The 21,034-nt window shown below is 46.9% G+C and overlaps 1 protein-coding gene across 1 annotated transcript in view; it reads left to right on the top strand.

Moving 5' to 3' along the window:
- The first annotated feature begins 7,634 nt into the window (after window positions 1-7,634).
- Window positions 7,635-21,034, top strand: part of LOC137544349 (cell cycle control protein 50B-like) — a 55,083-nt gene continuing 41,683 nt past the window's right edge. Inside the window, exon 1 of the mRNA XM_068265414.1 lies at window positions 7,635-7,708. The gene's annotated coding sequence lies outside the window, so the exon portion shown is untranslated. The remainder of the gene's footprint in view (window positions 7,709-21,034) is intronic.

Raw genomic sequence — 21,034 nt, 5'->3', positions numbered from 1 at the left:
ATCACGCTGTGCATGCTTTCTTCAGTGTCGGTGCCATGCACATTTTTCTTTGCAGTGCACTTCGCGCACGGACATGGGGGTGGCTAGTGGGCAGGAACAGCAACCAGTGGGTGGGCTCAGGGGGGGGGGGGGGGGGTTTCCAGGCCTGATGACGTGTGAGGGGCCCCAAAATTTCTGGTGGCGGCCCTGCTCACACATCTATAATGGAGGTGTCAGCACAGGGGGCAGTGGTTAGTGGGAAATACTATGCAACTAAAAACTACAGGTGGAGAAAAGGCATACCAATACATAGAATAATAAACAGGTTGTTGTGACAGCACAATATAAATATACAGTATATCATAGACGAAGGATGCCACCCACTGCAGTGTTTTAATTGTGTTATGGTGAGTCTCCATTGACCAATCCACTGAGGCGAGAGTAATGGCTGGAATACACGGGTCGATCCGGCGGGCGATTAGCCGCCGGATCGACTACCGCCTCCCCGCTTGTCCGCGCGTGTGCGTGGAACGATTACCGCTCGTCCCCCGCCGGCGCTTCCTTATCACCGCTCGATTCCCTTCCATTGTCCGCCGGCGGGATCGAGCGGGCGAGGGTCGAGCGGCTTGATCGGGCCAGCTGAATATTATCAGCTGGCCGGATCAGCTGGTCGATACACGGTACAGAAACGTACCGTGTATCCCCAGCATAACAGTGAAGGTGGCCATACACGATACAATAAAATGATCCGATTTTACGGCAATTCGATAAAAACGATCGGATCTCCCCAAAAAATCGAAAGCTTTTTATTTTTATTCGACTGAAAAATCCGATCGGATTTTCCGTTTTATTCAATTTTTATCGATCCGTAATGCCAGATATTTTTCTTCAATCTTTCTAAAGATTGTATGGTGTGTGTTAGATTGTCAGTTTATTAATATACACAAGCAATTTTCTCAGAGTTTCCAATCATTTTTATCATAATTGGGGAAAAATTGAACATACGAGTGTGGTACATTGGTCATATTTTTGAAATGTTGCAATCAGTCAGAAAAAATGATTGCAATTCTTAAATTGAACAGATTTTAAAAATTGTATGGTGTGTGGCCACCTTTAGAGTGCAGGATCTAAGGGCTCGTTCACACTAGAGGCGTTTTTCTCATTTTTTAAGCACTTTTTCAAAATCGCCCTGAAAGCGCTTACATCATTATTGTCTATGAGACAGTTCACACGTGAGCGGTTCGTTTCCGATCCGCTCAGAAAATCGGTGCATGGGCCATTTTTGAGGCGATTCTGCCTCAATGGAAGGTATAGGAAAAACGCAAACACTCACAAAATTGCTTTGTGCAGCGATTGCCTTCGCATTTTTAAGAATAAATACATTGTATTTATTCTTTTCCGGATTACTGACACCAGGAAGTGAAAAAAAGCAATCGCTTGGCAAAACCGCTTAGAAAAGCGGTTCACCCAAAAAAAAAAAAAAACAGCGCGCAGGTAATCGCCAAGAATCGGAAATAAAAATTGTGTCAACAAACGCCAAACGTGGATGGACGACACGCAAACCGAACGCAATGTGAACTAGGCCTAAGTGACCATGGGTTTTCACCAGAGCGCCCCGCAATGGACAAAGTGCTTTGCTGCCTAGTGCCTACCAGGGCGGCTTGTGATCCCACTCACTATACTGAATGGAATCGCAAGCTGAAGCACATCGAAATGCAGCAAACCATGTGTGGCTATTAAGCGCTGAATCGCCGTGCATGAATGGAATGGCAGACAATGCAGTCTATGCACTGTCTTCTTTCCCTGCGATCGGTTTTCCATAAAAGCGCATGAAAGCACGCTATATGGATATGAGCCCTCAAAATCCAGACTTGAATCCAGTTAAGATGCTTTGGCAACTCCAATGTGGCTGAATAAAAAAAATTCTGCAATGAAGAGTAGGACAAAATTCCTCCACAGCGATATGAATTACTCTGCCAGTTTTCGCAAATGCTTGATTGCGGTTATTGGGCTTGATTCACAAAGTGGTGCTAACTGTTAGCACGCCTGTGAAAACCCCCTTAGCATTTTTAAACCAGCAAAACTTTATGCGCGTAAAACTTTACGCGCGCACTGCACAGAGCGCAGGGCGCTCCGCGCGAAGTGCCCATTAACCTCCTTAGCGGTAACCCCGTGCTGGGCACGGGGTAAGCCACCGGAGGGTGCCGCTCAGGCCCTGCTGGGCCGATTTTCATAATTTTTTTTTTGCTAGCTGCGCCAGCACTCTGATCGCCGCCGGCCCCCGCCCGATCGCCGCTATCTGATGCGGCGCGCGCCCCCCCCCCCAGACCCCGTGCGCTGCCTGGCCAATCAGTGCCAGGCAGCGCCGAGGGGTTGTTCGGGACTCCCAATGACGTCCCGACATCGCTGACGTCGGTGACGTCATCCCGCCATGGCGACGGGGGAAGCCCTCCAGGAAATCCCGTTCTTTGAACGGGATTTCCTGATCGGGGCTGGGGCTCGCTACATGATTTAAAAAAATAAATAAATAAAAAAAACTGCTGCGCTGCCCCCTGGCAGAATTTTTCATACCGCCAGGGGGGTTAAAGCCTATGGGACTTAGCGCGCGCATAGGACTTTGCGCACGTAAAACTTTGCGCGCGATCTGATTGAGAATCCGGTGCTAACCTACTTAGCACCCTGGTTAGCACGCCTAAAGACTTTAGACGTGCTAAGTAGGTTAGAACTGCTTTGTGAATCAAGCCCTTTGTGTTCTGTGATGCAGGATCCTTGCTCCAGGGGCATAGATATTTTTCTATGCAAGTTATTGAGTAGAAGTGGTTAAAAGGATCCTGAGAGGAGAGACATATGGTGGCTGCTATATTTATTTCCTCTTAGACCTCTTTCACAGTGCAACGTTAAAGTCGCACATTAGAAAAATGTTTCAAGGCAGACTAACGCACAGCAATTCTAAGTCTGTGCGACATTCACAGTGCACATGTTGCGTTTGTGTGTAACGTGTGGCGTTATTAGAGAGTGCTGCATGCTGTGCGTTTAGCAATGAATCTGCTGCGGTATTTGTGTTGCACATGCTCAGTAATTTTTTTTTTTTGTAAAATGTAACGCATGCACCGTGTTTATTTTGTTATTGCGCATGCTCGTTGTTTTTTTTTTTAATATTTTTGGGGGGATTTTTGTTTATTTGTGGTATCCAAAGTAATCACTGTTATAACGTGAATCTTAATTTGTTTATTTTTTGTTAGTTTTTAATGTGGAACATTAACGTCGCATGTAAAGAGCGCCAATAAGGTCACAGCACGTGTATGTCATAACACTTAACGCAGTGTTAAAGAATGCACAATAACGTCCAAGTTAATCTATATGCGTTGCGTTGGGGCCGCGGTGTGCGACCTTAATGTCGCACTGAAACGCAACGTCCTACTGTGAAAGAGGCCTAAAACAATACCGGTTGCCTGGCAGTCATGCTCATCTTTCTTGTTAGGAGTAGTGTCTGAAACACACACCTGAAACAAACATGCTGTTAATTCAGTCAGACTTTAGGCTGGTTTCACAGTGGGACGTTACAGGCGCACGTTAGAGCAGCCTGTAACGCACCCCACCGCACAGCAATGAAAAATCAATGGGCTGTTCACAGTGCCCACGTTACGTTACATTGTAACGCTGCGCCATAAGACAACGTACTGCATGCAGTACTTTATAAGCGGTAGAGCCGCGTTAGACTGCTTGCACATGCTCAGTAACGTTGGGGAGGAGCGGAGAGCGGCAAGGCACATGGCTAATTAATATTCACTGCACTCAGTGACGTGCAGTGTTTACTTCCTGGAGCGGCCGCTCTGTGCGGCGATTGGCCGGGAGGGACCACGTGATGCTGCATGCGTCCAAGAGTACGCATCACGGCATCACGGACGCCAGAGTGAGCTGCACAACGCGGCTCACTCTGACGTCCACAGCAGAGAGCACCAGGCGTTGCGTTAGGGGCACGTTATGCGACCATAACGTCCCCTAAAACGTCCTGGTGTGAAACCAGCCTTAGTCAGAACACCTGATCTGCCTGCTTGTTCAGGGTCTATGTTTAAGGCCTCTTTTCCATTAACTGTTTCTAGGCAGTGAAATGCCTCTCAAACTCTCACAAATGCTCACTGCTGCCTGGTAACTGCTTGTCGCTGCCTGGTAACTGCTCACTGCTGCCTGGCAACTGCTTGCTGAGCACACAGCTCAACAGTTCGTGGAAAAGAGGCCTTAAAGGGGATCAGCAGGAAAGCCATGCAATGCGCATTGATTAACTACCTGAAGACCGGGTAATGCCCATGGGCGTGACCACGGCAGCAGCCCCAGGACTGCCTAACACTTGGCGTCAAGTCCTGGGGCTGCAGTTTGCAGGAGATCGCGCAAAGGCTGCACATGCATCTCCTGCTTGGGGGGCAGAGCTCCGCCCCGCCTTCAGTCTCCGAGCGGCAATCACCGCTCGGGAGACTGTTAGACGGCGAAACCGCTGTCTAATTAACATGTACAGCGCTGCGATCGGCAGCGGGGTGAAAGGGGGGGGGGGGGGGGGATGGCTGTCCTCTCCATATGCTGTTGAGTGATGGGCTGTCATAGGCTGAAGCCTATGACAGCTGATCAAGCTGATTGGCTGGCGGGGAGAGGAAGGGAGGAAGCAGGGGATCAGATAAAAAAAGAACATTTTATAAAAAAACAAAAACAAATATTTATTTAAAAAAAATAAACACGGGGGGTGTTGGTATGGGGTGCTTTAACAAAAAAAACTTTACTAATATCAAAATGCAACCTTTACAGGAACTAGAATTTGTGGCGCTGAACCAGAATTTTGTAGAGTCTAATCAGATTTGACAATCAATGAACTAGTAGCTAAATATCAAGCTGCTGGTTAATTGAATATCAGCTTGCTGATCTGTTTAGCATGTGCAAACTTTCAGGCTTCCTTTCCACGGACTGTTGAGCTGTGTGCTCAGCAAGCAGTTGCCAGGCAGCAGTGAGCATGAGCAGTTATCAGGCAGTAGTGAGCAATAACTAGGCAGCAGTGAGCAGTTGTGAGAGTCCGAGAGGCATTTCACTGGCTATAAACAATCCGTAGAAAGGAGGCCTCGGTTGAAATACCCTAAATTCCCTCTCCTGAGGAATAAGAATGTTCATAAGAAACACATTTTTGCTCCACATTTCTGTTCCCCAAAGAGAACAGAATGTAGGCTGGAAAGACACAGGACACCCCTTACAATCCTAAATGAATGCACTGCTTGACTATATTTTTTAGCAGAAAAAACAAAAACAATCTTGACAACATTTTCGGTTTTATACTGAAACTGAAAATATACAGAGGTTGAAATTCAGTCTTTTAGGCCTGGAACCCAATAGCAGCGCTTTTTCTAAGCCATTTTCTGAGCGCTTGAGATTTTAATAGCTATTACCAGGGCCGGGCCGAGGCTCAGGAGGCTCCAGCCTCAGGGCGCAGTGTAGGAGGGGGCGCACAATTCATTCTGCTGTCATTCCCAATTGTGTTTGAAGCACAATGAAATAAGGAAAGGGCATACATAGCAGTGACTGCAAGCCAGATAACTAGAGATTAAGGTGTTGGAGATTTTAGGGGCCCTAGGGCACCTCTTAGTCTAATAGCAATCAGTGTGTGACGGCTGGGGTGGGAGGGATGGAGAGGCGCACTTTGCTGTCTTAAGGTGCGTACACACATGCGACTATAGTCGTTTGTAACGATCGTTCCCCGATCTTTACCAACGACGATCGTTACAAAAAACGAACCACCGACTATTAAGGCAAACGACGAACGAGCCAAATCGCTACAAAAGAAAGTTCTGTCTCGGCGGATTTTAACCAACGACGATCGTTTGCAAAAGTAGTACATCGTTGGAAACGATCGTTCGTACTAGGCTTGACATGCGCATTTCACTATTTCTCCATGGAACTTCTCATTTTTATGCGCAGGCGCAATAGTTGCTTTCTGTGATGTAACGTTCGTTCTAACGATCAGATCGTTACACACATTTTAAAACTACCTTTACTTAGGTCGTTCTTTCATCAATTAAAAGTTCGTTCGTCGTTCTTAACGAACGATCAGTGTCGCATGTGTGTACGTAGCATTAGCCTTGGGTGCTGAAGGACCTTGTCCCGGCTCTGGCTATTACTAATGTAATGCTATGGGTGTGATCCCACTGAAGAGATGTTTTTTTTAAAAAAAAAATCATCCATAGCATTTCATTAGCAAGAGCTTTTCAAATCACAAACGCTTAGGGCACGTTTCCACTATCGTGAATTTGCGAATTTGCATGGGAAATACAAGTAGATGGGACTGTTTCCACTTGTCAGGATTTCTGAGCGTTTTTCTGTGCAGAAAAAATCTGCACGGCAGAGCCATCAAAATTCGCAAGGCTGCTAGTGGGTCCCAGGCCTTATGCTAGGTACACATGAGATAAAAGTCTTTGTAAAATAAAAGATCTGATGCTGGGAATACACCATGAGATTTTTTTGGGCAGATAGATGGTTTGATAGATAATGTCCAATATGTGCGATCTGATTGTCGATCGTTTTTCTGATCGATTTCTCATAGAAGTGAATGGAAATCGATCGGAAAATCGATCAGATAGTAAATCTGCTGAAAAATCTTATTGTTTATTCCCAGCATGAGGCCAATTTTACCACCTCCATGTACAATGAGGGCCAACAGATTTTAAATACTAAAGCTGGGAAAACACAAGATAAAAATATTTGAAAAAATGAAAGATCAAAGATAATCTGCATCTTTGTACAAAAGTTCACAAAAGACCTCCAAAGATAGCAACGAAAGATATTTGTCTCTCAAACTTTCAGATCCATCCTAGTGGATGTGATCTGCAGACGACTGTTCATTAACAAGGTGTGTATGAGATCTGCAGATATTTCTTAACTGTTGTGTGCACAGGCATGCGTGAAAAATAATGAAGTATATAGACTATGAAAGCATTTTGCAGGTGCAGATCTTTTGCAGATACTAATCTTTTGCATGTGTACAGCATCTTTAGAAACATCAGTCTTCCAAATGTCCCTGACAAACCTATGCGACAGATTAATTCCTCAGTTTGCAAAGATGTTTATCTGATGGGCGTACTCAGCTTGAGAATACACTGTGTAGGTATGCTCTCATACTACATAGAGGTGGTAATATTGGCCTTATGCTGGGAATACACGGCTTGATTCTGAGCTGGTTAGAGAGAAAATTTCCGACATGTCCGATCACCACTCAATCCTTTTACCACTTGATTTGTCATTAAAGTGAATTGAAAAAAAGGTAAGAAAAATGAGCGGAAGATAAGAGAATCGAGCGGGCAAAAGGATCGGGCGCAGAATTGAGCGCCAGAATCGACCCGTGTATTCCCAGCATTAGACCTTTCATTTTCCAAAGACTTTTATCTCATGTGTGTACCTAGCATTAATGCAATGCTCAGTTTCTCAAAGTGTATGTCATTAAGCATGGATAACTAATTCATTATGCCTTGACTTTACTATACTCATCATGGCTTGTGTTTATTTTGTTGTTGTCATGTCATGTGTTCCTGGGCGGAGTTTAACGAGCAGGACATGCTTAGCTCATGAAAGAATTGTCAGAATGTTAGTATGACTAGAGGTAAGATAATCCTGCTACTGGGATAACAGGTTTAACCAGGTGACTGTGTAGGTGTTGCTTTGCTAGAGTTCTATGATTCTCTGTCTGTGTGTCTATGTGGTAAGTACTTGGCAACATTTCCCTGTACTTATTTTTGTATGTTTTGGGTCATGGGTCAGTGTTAATTGAAAGAGTGGGATAATGTGGTAAAGGAGTAGAAGGGGACTGTGCTTTTTGATCTACAGAGGAATTTTCAGGGACAATTACTGTGTTTATCAATGTCCTCTATAAGGAGAAGTAAGCACTACGTTTTTTGGATGACTGTTACCAGTGAGTAGAGTTGATCACAAAGTTATGTGGGGGACACAACTCTTGCACTTGTTTTATGGAGCTAGTGATGTGGTCAGTCATGGAACTCTGCAGAATGCTTACCAAGATCAAAAGGCTTGATTGATGCCAGTCATTGTCAGCTGATCATTAGTTTCTGAACCTACTTTTCCTTGTTGAAAGTTCTGTTTCTGGACATAAGCATTCTGCTTCCTGTGGAGCAAGAAACTGACCTACAGTAGAATTTTCGGTGCTAGTCTACTTTAGGGGTCCCAGCAAGAAACCCTTATAGGGAAATTCAGGTAACGTGATTGGGTGGACAGCACCCTCTCGGTCTGCTAGGTTTCCAGTAGATTGTAGTAAACTGCGCCAGCACTATTTGGCCAATCACAACGCTTTGTGCTGTGATTGGAGAACTGTTCCCTATGGGGTTTCCTGCTGGGTCCCATTACGTAGATTAATGCCAAAGTTTCTGTCAATTTTCAATATGGGGGATATGGTGAACACACTTGTTATACGGGAATGTGCTCGCTATACAAACTATTATAAGTGATTTATATAGCGCCATCCTCTTCTGTGGGGTACAGACAACTGCACTATGTTTTTCATTTTTCTGAGGAGATGGTGGCCACACTACTAGTTATTTGGTGAATAAGTGGATTAAGCAGAATACTACTGGGGAGAATTGTAAATTTGAGGCACATTAGGCCACCTTCACAGTGGTGCATTGGGGTGCGACATAATGGCCGCTGTTACAGCTCGCTGCACTGCAATGCACCACCTATGCAGTGTTCACAGTGTGGAGGAGGGGGGCAGTTTGTGCGGTACAATGCATGGTAAGGCACTGCACTACTGTAAAGTGCACAGTTACAGTAAAGCATACTTTTTATTCACTGTATGTGATGTAACATGTGGTGCCGCTTTCCTAATCCGTTCTGTTTGCTGTCACTGTAAATGTGGCCTTAAAGGGGACCTGATCCCAGGACAGAAGGAAAACATAGGAAAATGCACCCTGTATGTATTTAGAGAGATTAGCCTGTCTAATTCCCCCTCATCTGTGACTAAGCACAAGTTGTAATTTGATCCCTCAGCTGTGTCAGCTGACTGCCATGACAGAGACCTAATTGGTAAACACAGGATGTTAACAATATGTCTGCATCCATGAAAGCAGGAAGTAGACAAATTGCAGATTTATTCCAGTATTTGTATCAGCTGCAACAAAGACATTTTTTTTTCTTTAGGGCCTCTTTTCCATGGACTGTTAGGCAGTGAAATGGCTCTCAAACTCACAACTGCTTGCTGCTACCTGGCAACTGCTTGCTGAGCACACAGATCAATAGTGGAAAAGAGGCCTAAAGGTGATTATGCTGTTGCTTGTATTAGAGCAGAGAGGAAGTTCTGAGTTCAGGTACACATGTGAGCTAAACATCTTTTGAAAATGAGGACATTGATTGGCCAATTTTACCACTTCCTTGTAGTATGAGAGCTTATCTGCACAATCTGTTCATACAATTCAAAAATCTGTTGACCCTTTGTACTATTTGGAGATGGTAAAATTGGTTGGTGATTGGCCAATCAAAATTGTGTGTATACACCTTTTAATTTAGCAAGAAGGTGTGAACAACAGCATAGGTCCCAACTGTCCCTCTTTTGGAGGGACAGTCCCTCTTTGGGAGCCATGTCCCTCTGTCCCCGTTTCCTCCTAATTTGTCCCTCTTTCAGGACTTTCTCCCTCTTTCTATGTAATTATGTATATATATATTTCTCTACTAAAAAAATGTTTGACTCTAAACTTTATTCCCATCCTTTAAATTGATATATTAATTTTAAAATGTTACTATGAAGGAAAATGAACCAGGATAGAAATGACCAGTGTGGTTTGAATTATAAAACAAGATATTTTTCTTTTGAAATCTTTATCGTATGCATGACTAGGGGGGTGGCAGGGGTGTGGCTTAAGTGTCCCTCTTTCTCATCTCAAAAAGTTGGAAGGTATGCAACATGACGTTCTAATGATGATGTAAACAGCAAATGATTAGTTCAGAGGCTTTTGTTGTCCATTTACCTGTCTTCTCCATGCGTGTGCTGGTCACTCAAAGATTAAGAAATATCTGACGATCTCATACACACCTTATGGAAAGGACTATTGTTGTCAGAAAAAAATCAGCCAGGATGAATTTGAGATTGAAAGACAAACATCTTTTGTTGTTAACTTCTCAGATTTGTTTATTATTATTATTATTATTATTATTATTATTATTAAAATTATTTTTTATTTTTTTTTTAACATAAAGACTCTCTTTCCATGAACTGATCACTTTTATGTGTTCACCATCATTAGAACGATCTGCCGTTCAAACTTTCCTGCCATACCTACGCAGCAGATTGAGGCCTCTTTTCCACGAACTGTTGACAGGCAGTGAAATGCCTCTCAAACTCTCACAACTGCTCACTGCTGCTTGGTAACTGCTTGTCGCTGCCTGGTAACTGCTGACTGCTGCCTGGTAACTGCTTGCTGAGCACACAGTTCAACAGTTTGTGGAAAAGAGGCCTGATTCCTGGTTTAAGATTTTAATCTTGTGTAAATGCAGCTTAAGTAGGAACAATTAGAAGCTCAGTGACCATTTCTGCTGTAGATCATGAGTCCTCTCCTAGGGCATAACTCTTGGCAAGTCATACATGGACAAACGTTTCTGACACAAAACTGAAAGACATTTTCCCATCCTGCGACCCACATGAGACTTCTCTATTGTACCTTTTTAACTCCTCAGAATGTTTTCTTTTATCCATGCTGGTGCGTTTGGAAGGACAACATCAAGTTATGCGAATGGATCTATCGCACAATACTCCTACTGATGTGAACGTACCATTACAATATAATTGCATTGTGCTAGCAATGTCTTAATATTGTCTGGTGCAACACCCCCCTGTGAACGTAGCCTTAAGAATGTATCCTGACATTTCAAATGCTTAACTTCTATCGTGATGAAAACTGCTCGTGTTTACAAACTCCAGTGTAAAATGTGTGCGTAGCTTTAATTAGAAACACTTCCTCGGATTTATATCTGGGAAGAGTCACACTTGAATTTTCCTGCGGCTGAATCTGCATTCTTGACTAGCAGCCAGCTGAGAAGAGCTGAGTGTTGGCAATAGGGAATAAAAAGCAACAAAATTCACAGTGGTACGTTGCGGAGCTGCGTTATAAAGTGTACTGAAATTGTACACTGTGACCTAGTTGCGGGCTAGCCTCAATGTCTACTGGCCACCTTCCTCTCCTTATAAAGTTCTCTCGTGTCCCCCTTAAATATACAGTTCCCTGGAGTCTAGTGGTCCTCCCTCCCCTATACAGTTCCCTGGTGTCTAGAGGCAACCATCCTACCCTATACAGTTCCCTACAGTTTAGTGCTTTCCCCCTTCCTTCCCCATATGGCTTCCCTGGTGTTCTAGGACTTCACCTCCAGTATAGCTTCCCTGGTAGCCTAGAGTGGGCCAAACATAATGCAAAGTGGAGAAAGCACTTGAGGGCCAAATTTAATGGCTCTGAGGGACAGATTTGGCCCGTGGGATGGAGTTTGACATGTATGCTCCAATTGCGCAAAAAGTGGGATCAGCGCATCACCAGGCCGCCTCCGAATGGCCTCCGATCAGAGATGCGCTGAGCCCCCCCAGAGACTGCAAAAGCACCTTGAACCCAAACAGAGGCTCTGCATATACAGGTAGGATTTAGTTAGTATTAGGTCCCCTCCCATGGAGGATTGACTTCTTCGCAGTGGGAGGGACGAGTACTTAACAAGTTGCATGCAAGCTGTTACAGAAAACCAACATCCTCCAGTGGTAGACAGGTCATGTGTATGCTCAGTGTGTATTTTATCCCATAAGTAGGGCTTGCACTCTTTTGCAGGTAGGCACTCATCTGTTTTTAAGTAGCGCTGTTCATTTCCTTGCTATGTACTAATTTAATTCATTTTTGGTCAGCCGCTCCCACTTAACAGCTTTGCTTTTGGTGTATATGCAGAGCCTCTGTTTGGGTTCAAGGTGCGTTTGTAGTCTCTGGGGGGGCTCAGCGCATCTCTGATCGGAGGCCATTCGGAGGCGGCCTGGTGATGCGCTGATCCCACTTTTTGCACAATTTTCAATTTTACTTGGTAGCGCGCCCAAGCTATGCATATGCATAGGTAGGATTTAGTTAGTGTTAGGTCCCCTCCCATGGAGGATTGACTTCTTCGCAGTGGGAGGGACGAGTACTTAACAAGTTGCATGCAAGCTGTTACAGGAAACCAACATCCTCCAGTGGTAGACAGGTCATGTGTTTGCTCAGTATGTATGCTCTAAGCCTGTAAAGTCTAAACGCAGATGCGTTGCGACTTTAACGTTGCATTAAAACGCAACGTCCCACTGTGAATATGCCCTTATAGAACTCCCGAGGTGGGTTAAATTTTTTTTTTTACTCCCCTCGTGAGTCTTTTAAGCAAGTGTGACCACTGCGAAAGGCCATCTTTTCCATGAGCAGCTAAAGGAGGTGAATTCTCCGCTTGTCAGCTGATCCCATCCATCAGCACTTGCTTGTGCTCGGCAAGGGTGGTAAACAATCAGCCACCCTACTGAGCTGCATCTGAGCACGGTGTGCTAAGATGCATGTTTTTTGCTGCCGGTTTATGCCACTGTGCATGCTACATGTTTTACCAAATGCTTCCATTCCGCAGCATGTAATTGCAGCCAAATGGCACTTATGGCTATCAGTTGGGAGGCTGATGCTTGGCAAAGCAGTTTAGCAGTCTGTGGAAAAGAGGCCAGCACATAATCAGTAGAAGGAATCAATGTGAAATGTGATGATGTGTCCATGAAAAAATCATATATACACTTCACCTGCGCAATAATACCGGATGATGACAGATGTTGGTTGTAGACTGATATTGCTCTGAAGATGTGTGTAAATATTTATATAAGGTGATAAGTTTCCTGACCTTTACCCAGCATGCAAGCAAACTTATCAGATGGAAAACTACCTGTAGCATTTTCTCAGTGTAACATGATGGTAATTATCATTGCTGATGATTAGGGCCCCTGTCAGAATCCACAATAATTGTGGTCCCATACAATTGTGCACCTGAGGCCGGTTTCACACTGCAAACTGGCGGTAGCGATGCTTTGCACCTGCTGCACCACCAAAAACAGGCCTTCAGGGAACACTGCGTTAGTACACAGTATTCCGTCTGGCCACCAGCCAATCAGGAAGTGACACGCGCTTGTGGTCTCTTACTGCTTCGGGTATGCAGAAGTGTATTGTAAAAATACGCTTCCGCGCATGTGCGCTGCGACGTCAACTTTAACCACTTGCCGACCGCGCACTCATACCGCGCGTCGGCAAAGTGGCAGCTGCAGGACCAGCGACGCAGTACTGCATCGCCAGCTGCAGGCTGATTAATCAGGAAGCAGCCGCTCGCGCGAGCGGCTGCTTCCTGTCAATTCACGGCGGGGGGCTCCGTGAATAGCCTGCGGGCCGCCGATGGCGGCTCGCAGGCTAAATGTAAACACAAGCGGAAATAATCCGCTTTGTTTACATTGTACGGCGCTGCTGCGCAGCAGCGCCGTAAGGCAGATCGGCGATCCCCGGCCAATCAGCGGCCGGGGATCGCCGCCATGTGACAGGGGACAGCCTGTCACTGGCTGCACAGGACGGATAGCGTCCTGTGCAGCCCCGATCCCCAGAGGAGACAGATAGGAGAGGGAGGGGGAGAATGTCGCCGCGGAGGGGGGCTTTGAGGTGCCCCCCCCCCGCAACACCCATCAGGCAGGAGCGATCACACCCCCCCCCCAGCACATCATCCCCCTAGTGGGGAAAAAAGGGGGGCGATCTGGTCGCTCTGCCTGCACCCTGATCTGTGCTGGGGGCTGCACAGCCCACCCAGCACAGATCACCTAAAACAGCGCTGGTCCTTAAGGGGGGGTAAAGGGTGGGTCCTCAAGTGGTTAAAAGAGAAAAAACAGCATTACCATAGACTAACATGACTTTCGGGCCGATGCAGGTTGCTGTGGATCCCGTACGGTAATGGTAGTTCTGCGCGCGGAGCGTTGGATTAGGCACTTCCGGTGCAGCGTACCACAACGTGGAAAGTATGAACTTCCCTATAGGGATACATTAGGCTGTGGTAGCAGTGTGTCAATGTGACGCATCACACCAGTGTGAAAGGGTCCTCAGGACCCTGTTGCTTGTACTTGTCAGGCTATATACAGTAGAGTCTCGGTTATCTGGCTCCGATGGGGATCAGCTAATGCTGTATAAGTGTGCTTTCTGGTTGCTTGAGGCTCAGTGTTAAAAATTAAACCTTGTTAATACAGTGCTATACCCCACTCTATATACATAACATGAACGCTGTGTTGAATGTTAACCACTTGCCGACCGCCCACTGCACAGAGGCGGCCGGCAAGTGGATCCCGCAAGGACCGCCGCATGCACAGAGGCGGCGGTCCTTGTACGGGCATGGGCGGAGCAATCGCGTCATTTGTGACGCGATCCTCCGCCGGCAACTGGCTCCGCCCCCCTCGCGCTGTAACCTGCCGGCCGTTCGGAAGCGCCGGCGGGTTACTAGCACCCGGATCACCGCATACAAAGTGTATAATACACTTTGTAATGTATACAAAGTGTATTATACAGGCTGCCTCCTGCCCTGTGGTCCCAGTCCCAGTGTCCGAGGGACCACCAGGGCAGGCTGCAGCCACCCTAGTCTGCACCCAAGCACACTGATTTCCCCCCCCCCCCGCCCCCTGATCGCCCACAGCACCCCTCAGACCCGCCCCCCAGACCACTGTTTGCACCCAATCACCACCCTAATCACTCATTAATCACTCCCTATCACTATCTGTAAACGCTATTTTTTTTTTTATGCCCTAAACTGCCCCCTGCTCCCTCCTGATCACCCCCACCCCTCAGATTCTCCCCAGACCCCCCCCCCCCCCGTGTACTGTATGTATCTATCCCCCTGATCACCTGTCAATCACCCATCAATCACCCCCATCACTGCCACCCATCAATCAGCCCCTAACCTGCCCCTTGCGGGCAATCTGATCACCCACCCACACCAATAGATCGTCCGCAGATCCGACGTCAGATCACCTCCCAAGTGCAGTGTTTACATCTGTTCTCTACCCTAAACACCCACTAATTACCCATCAATCACCCCCTATCACCACCTGTCACTGTTACCCATCAGATCAGACCCTAATCTGCCCCTTGCGGGCACCCAATCACCCGCCTACACGCTCAGATTGCCCTCAGACCCCCCCTTATCAATTCGCCAGTGCATTATTACATCTGTTCTTCCCTGTAATAACCCACTGACCACCTGTCAATCACTCTCTGTCACTGCCACCCATCAATCACCCCCTGTCACTGCCACCCATCAATCAGACCCTAACCTGCCCCTTGCGGGCAATCTGATCACCCACCCACACCAATAGATCGCCTGCAGATCCGACGTCAAATCACCTCCCAAGTGCATTGTTTACATCTAACACCCACTAATTACCCATCAATCACCCCCTGTCACTGCTATCCATCAGATTAGACCCCTATCTGCCCCTAGGGCACTCAATCATCCGCCCACACCCTCAGAACGCCCTCAGACCCCAGCCCTGATCACCTCGCCAGTGCATTGCTTGCATCTATTCCCCCCTCTAATCACACCTTGAGACACCCATCAATCACCTCCTGTCACCCCCTAGCACACCTACCCATCAGATCAGGCCCTAATTTGCCCCGTGTGGGCTCCTGGTGATCACTCGGCCAAACCCTCAGATCCCCCTCAGACCCCCTTCTGATCACCTACCCGGTGCATTGATTGCATCTATTTTCCCCTCTAACCACCCCCTGAGACACCCATCAATCACCTCCTGTCACCCCCCTAGCACTCCTATCCATCAGATCAGGCCCAATACAACCTGTCATCTAAAAGGCCACCCTGCTTATGACCGGTCCACAAAATTCACCCCCTCAAAGACCACCTGTCATCAAAATTTGCAGATGCTTATACCCCTGAACAGTCATTTTGAGACATTTGGTTTCCAGACTACTCACGGTTTTGGGCCCGTAAAATGCTAGGGCGGTATAGGAACCCCACAAGTGACCCCATTTTAGAAAAAAGACACCCCAAGGTATTCTGTTAGGTGTATGATGAGTTCATAGAAGATTTTATTTTTTGTCAAAAGTTAGCGGAAATTGATTTTTAATGCTTTTTTTTTTCACACAGTGTCATTTTTCACTAACTTGTGACAAAAAATAAAATCTTCTATGAACTCACCATACTCCTAACGGAATACCTTGGGGTGTCTTCTTTCTAAAATGGGGTCACTTGTGGAGTTCCTATACTGCTCTGGCATTTTAGGGGCCCTAAACCCGGAGGAGTAGTCTAGAAAACAAATGCCTCAAAATGACCTGTGAATAGGACGTTGGGCCCCTTAGCGCACCTAGGCTGCAAAAAAGTGTCACACATGTGGTATCACCGTACTCAGGAGTAGTAGTATAATGTGTTTTGGGGTGTATTTTTACACATACCCATGCTGGGTGGGAGAAATCTCTCTGTAAATGGACAATTGTGTGTAAAAAAAAATAAATCAAACAATTTGTCATTTACAGAGATATTTCTCCCAACCAGCATGGGTATGTGTAAAAATACACCCCAAAACACATTATACTACTTCTCCTGAGTACGGCAATACCACGTGTGGCACTTTTTTTCAGCCTAACTGCGCTAAGGGGCCCAAAGTCCAATGAGCACCTTTAGGCTTTACAGGGGTGCTTACAAATTAGCACCCCCCCAAAATGCCAGGACAGTAAACACACCCCACAAATAACCCCATTTTGGAAAGTAGACACTTCAAGGTATTCAGAGAGGGGCATGGTGAGTCCGTGGCAGATTTCATTTTTTTTTTTTTCTTTTTCTTTTGTCACAAACTGACATTTTCCGCATTTGGGGGGTTTTATACTATCCTGGAATTCTAGCCCCTCATGAAACCTGACAGGTGATCAGAAAAGTCATAGATGCTACAAAATGGGAAAATTCACTTTTTGCACCATAGTTTGTAAACGCTATAACTTTTACTCAAAACAATAATTATAGGCTGAATGGGTTTTTTTTTTAATCAAAAACATGTTTGTCCACATTTTTCGTGCTGCATGTATACAGAAATTTTACTTTATTTGAAAAATGTCAGCACAGAAAGTTAAAAAAAAATATTTTTTTTAACAAAATTAATGTCTTTTTTGATGAATATAATAAAAAGTAAAAATCGCAGCAGTAATCAAATAGCACCAAAAGAAAGCTTTATTAGTGACAAGAAAAGGAGCCAAAATTCATTTAGGTGGTAGGTTGTATGAGCGAGCAATAAACCGTGAAAGCTGCAGTGGTCTGAATGGAAAAAAAGGGTCTGGTCCTTAAGGGGGGTAAAGCCCACGGTCCTCAAGTGGTTAAAATACAGTAACTGTATTTTAACATTCTCTATATTAACCTTGGGGGAGCCATGGAACCCAGTGTGTGTAGCCACCCTGGTGTTCTATTTCCCCAGGATTTCCGTGCAAAAAGTGGTTCAATTAATTTCCAATAATTTTCAACCAATTTTTTTTTTTGCAATCATTTTTTTTTTTATATTGAATTCAATACAGGTTATTGTATTGAATTCAATAAAAAAAAAAAAGTGTTTGCTGCGAGATTTTGATGATGCTGTGTGACATTGGTGCCATCAACGCCGATCGACGGGGGACATGTGATCGCCAAGGGAGAAGCAAAATCCGCCAAGGGACATGGAAGAAGGCACTGGAGAAGCTATCAGAGGTACGCGGCGAGGGATCAGCATGCCAATGGTGAGTATAAGACCCAGATGTATAGCCAGATGTATTAGCCAGATGTGCAGCCAGGTATAGCTAGCCAGATGTGCAGCCAGGTGTAGTTAGCCAGATGTTTTGCCAGGTATATAGGGAGCAAGATGTGCAGCCAGGTGTATAGGAGACAGATGTGCAGCCAGGTCTGGGGAGTCATATGTATAGGGAGCTAGGTTTGCGGGTGCCTCTGCCCCCCCCAACCCCATTGCCCCCGATGCCCCCTAACTGTGGCCGGGTGTCCCTCCTGTGGGGGGGGGGGGCTCCCCTTCTGTGCTGGCTGGTAGTGGCCGGTGGGGATCCCCTCTGTAGGGGGGGGGGGGGGGGAATCCCCATACTGTGCGTGTGGGTGGCCGGGTGGCCCTTCTGTGTGTGCATTGGGGGGGGCAGGTATCATCCTTCTATGGGGGCTAGTCGTGGTTGGTCGGGGACACCCCCTTCTGTGGTGGGGGGGGGAGGTGGGTGTCCCCATCTATGCGGGCTGTGAGTGGCCTCTCCCTCCTCTTCCCCCATCTCTCCCTCTCTGTCCTCCGTGCCCCCCCCCCTCACCCCTGATCCCGTGTCTCCCCCCCCCCCCCCCCCCCCCCCGATCCCGTGTCTCCCCCCTGTAAGAAGCCCTGATCTACTCACCTGAGGGCTTTCTCCTGCGGCGGAAGCGGCACACTTCCTCCTCCATCGCGAAGTCTCGTGTTCTCTGTAATTACAGTACTAGTGATGGGTCGTTCGCGAACGAGCTGGCTCTAAGAGCCGGCTCTTTGCTGTGAACGACAAGAGCCGGCTCTCAGTTTTAAAAGAGCCGATGCCTCAGCCACCCCACACAGCTCTGCTTTGCTGTGTAATAAAGGGCGCTGAGGCATGCTGGGAGATGTAGTCCTGTAGTTGCAGCTTGTAGGAGTGTATGGGGCGGAGCAGAGCAGTAGCAGGAGGGATTGCCCCAATCAGCGAAGCAGTCTGGAGTTGTCATGGAGACGGGGGCGGGGCTTTTACTCCGATTCTGAGTGGTGTCCAGTGATATTTAATGAAGAGCCGATTAAGAGACGGCTCTTTAATGGGAGCCGATTCAGAAGAGCCGATTCTCTGAGAAGAGCCGGAATTCCCATCACTATACAGTACGCAGCTTGGTGACGTCACCAAGCTGCGTACTGTAATTACACAGACCGGGACTTCGGCGATGGAGGAGGAGGGTGTCCATCGCGGCCGGCACAGGAGAAAGCCCTCAGGTGAGTAAAGCAGGGCTTCTGACAGGGGGGAGACACGGGATCGGGGGGGGGGGGGGGGGGGGGGACACGGGGGACAGAGAGGGAGGGATGGGGGAAGAGGAGGGAGAGGCCACCCACAGCCCACATAGATGGGGACACCCACCTTCCCCCCCCCCCCCCCCACCACAGAAGGGGGTGTCCCCGACCGGCCAAGACCAGCCCCATAGAAGGGGATACCCGCCCCCCCCCCCGCACACACAAAAGGGTCACCCGCATGCACAGTACGGGCCCCCTCCCCGCACAGAGAGGATCCCCGCACCAGCCACCCGCCGGCAAAGAAGGGGAATCCCTGCACAGCCCCACACATTCTCTGCCCCGCCGGCTGCACAGGGATTCCCAGGGTGGCTGGATGCTAGTTCTGTATGCTGTGGGTAGCACAGATCGCTACCCACAGCGTGCTGACAGGCATCCAGCCATCCTAGGGAATCCCTCTGATGAGGGAAAAGTGCAGCCGGCGGGGAAGAGAAACAAGAAATCTTCCTGGCGGTATTGACGAGCTCAGCTCGTCAATACCGCTTTCAGCAAGTTTTTCCTGGACGAGCTGAGCTCGTCAATACCGCCAGGGTGGTTAAGACCAGCAGAGCCCACAAACAGCCTAATGCTACATACACACTTGCGACTATGGTCGTTTGAAACCGCAGCTTAACAATCGGTCTTACGATAATCGGGTAAAGAACTTTACCAAACGATCATTAAGTACAACAATGAATGATATCGGAATGATGAGAAAATCCAACAGGACAGATCATATTGAACGACAATCGTTACAAAACTATAGTGTGTACAGTTATCTGCCGAGCACGATCTTTACAAGGGCCAATGCACCTGCATTGGATTTTGCCCAGCTTCTGTACTTCCTGTGTAGCGTGGCCCGTAACGATTGTTACATTATAAATTTCAAATAAACTTTGTTTGCAAGTTAACTATCATATATTCTTATCTATTGTAACCCCATGTTTGATTTTTTTTTTTTAATTAATTAATTTATTTTATATACATATGTACGCAACATTTCCCTCGTATCGTTCTTTTCTGCGAGAACGATCGTTAATATGTGTATGATGATTGCTGCATCCCATCGTTGCATTCCAATATTGTTTGTCTGATAACTATCGTTCCTTGCAAACGATCATTCTCGCAAGTGTGTACATAGCATAAGAATTTGGCCTTCACCACTGTGAGTACAGCTGATTTGTGCTGGTTAGTTTAGACTGCTGGTTAGATGAGTTCCAGATAAACGGTACTCTACTGTATACAGAGCCGCACTGTAGAATTGCTGGGTGATTATGTACCGGTGGCATATACCAGAAAAGGCTTATTGGTTAACCTGCTGGGCGTTCTGATTCGTGCGGCCGCGGTAGGGTTTTTTTCGCCCAATCTTTTTTTTTTTTATTTCCCCCTCCATGCTCCCTCCCTCTATTCCGATCGCCGCCAGCGATCATGCCCATCAGGAAATCCCGTTCTGAATGGGATTTCCTTTAGTGCTTCACCCGTCGCCATGGCGACGAACGGAGTGACGTCATCGACGTTGTGACGTCACAGGGAGTCCCGATCCACCCCATAGCGCAGGCTGGCGGTGATTGGCCAGGCTGCGCAAGGGGTCTGCGGGGGGGCCCTCTTTCGTGGCGGATCAGCGGCAAACGAAACAAACACGCAGCTAGCAAAGTGCTAGCTGCGTGTTTGAAAGAAAAATTTTGCAAATCGGCCCACCAGGACCGGAGCGGTGCACAGTGGCGTTACTGGACGAGCTCAGCTCGTCCAGAACGCTAGGGAGGTTAAGGCTGGGTTGACAGTGGTCAGTTGCATGACACACACAGTATGAACTGCAATAGAGACTGGACATAGACTTAGGCCTCTTTTACAGTGCGACGTTAAAGTCGCACGTTAGAAAATGTTTTAATGTGGACTAACACACAGCAATACTAAGTCTGTGCAACATTCAGAATGCACACGTTGCGTTTGTGTGTAACGTGTAGCATTATTAGAAAG

Source organism: Hyperolius riggenbachi, chromosome 2, assembly GCF_040937935.1.
Source record: "Hyperolius riggenbachi isolate aHypRig1 chromosome 2, aHypRig1.pri, whole genome shotgun sequence".
NCBI classification, from domain to species: Eukaryota; Metazoa; Chordata; class Amphibia; order Anura; family Hyperoliidae; genus Hyperolius; species Hyperolius riggenbachi.
The sequence above is the reverse complement of the archived record's forward strand: the minus strand, read 5'-3'. Positions and strand labels throughout refer to the sequence as shown.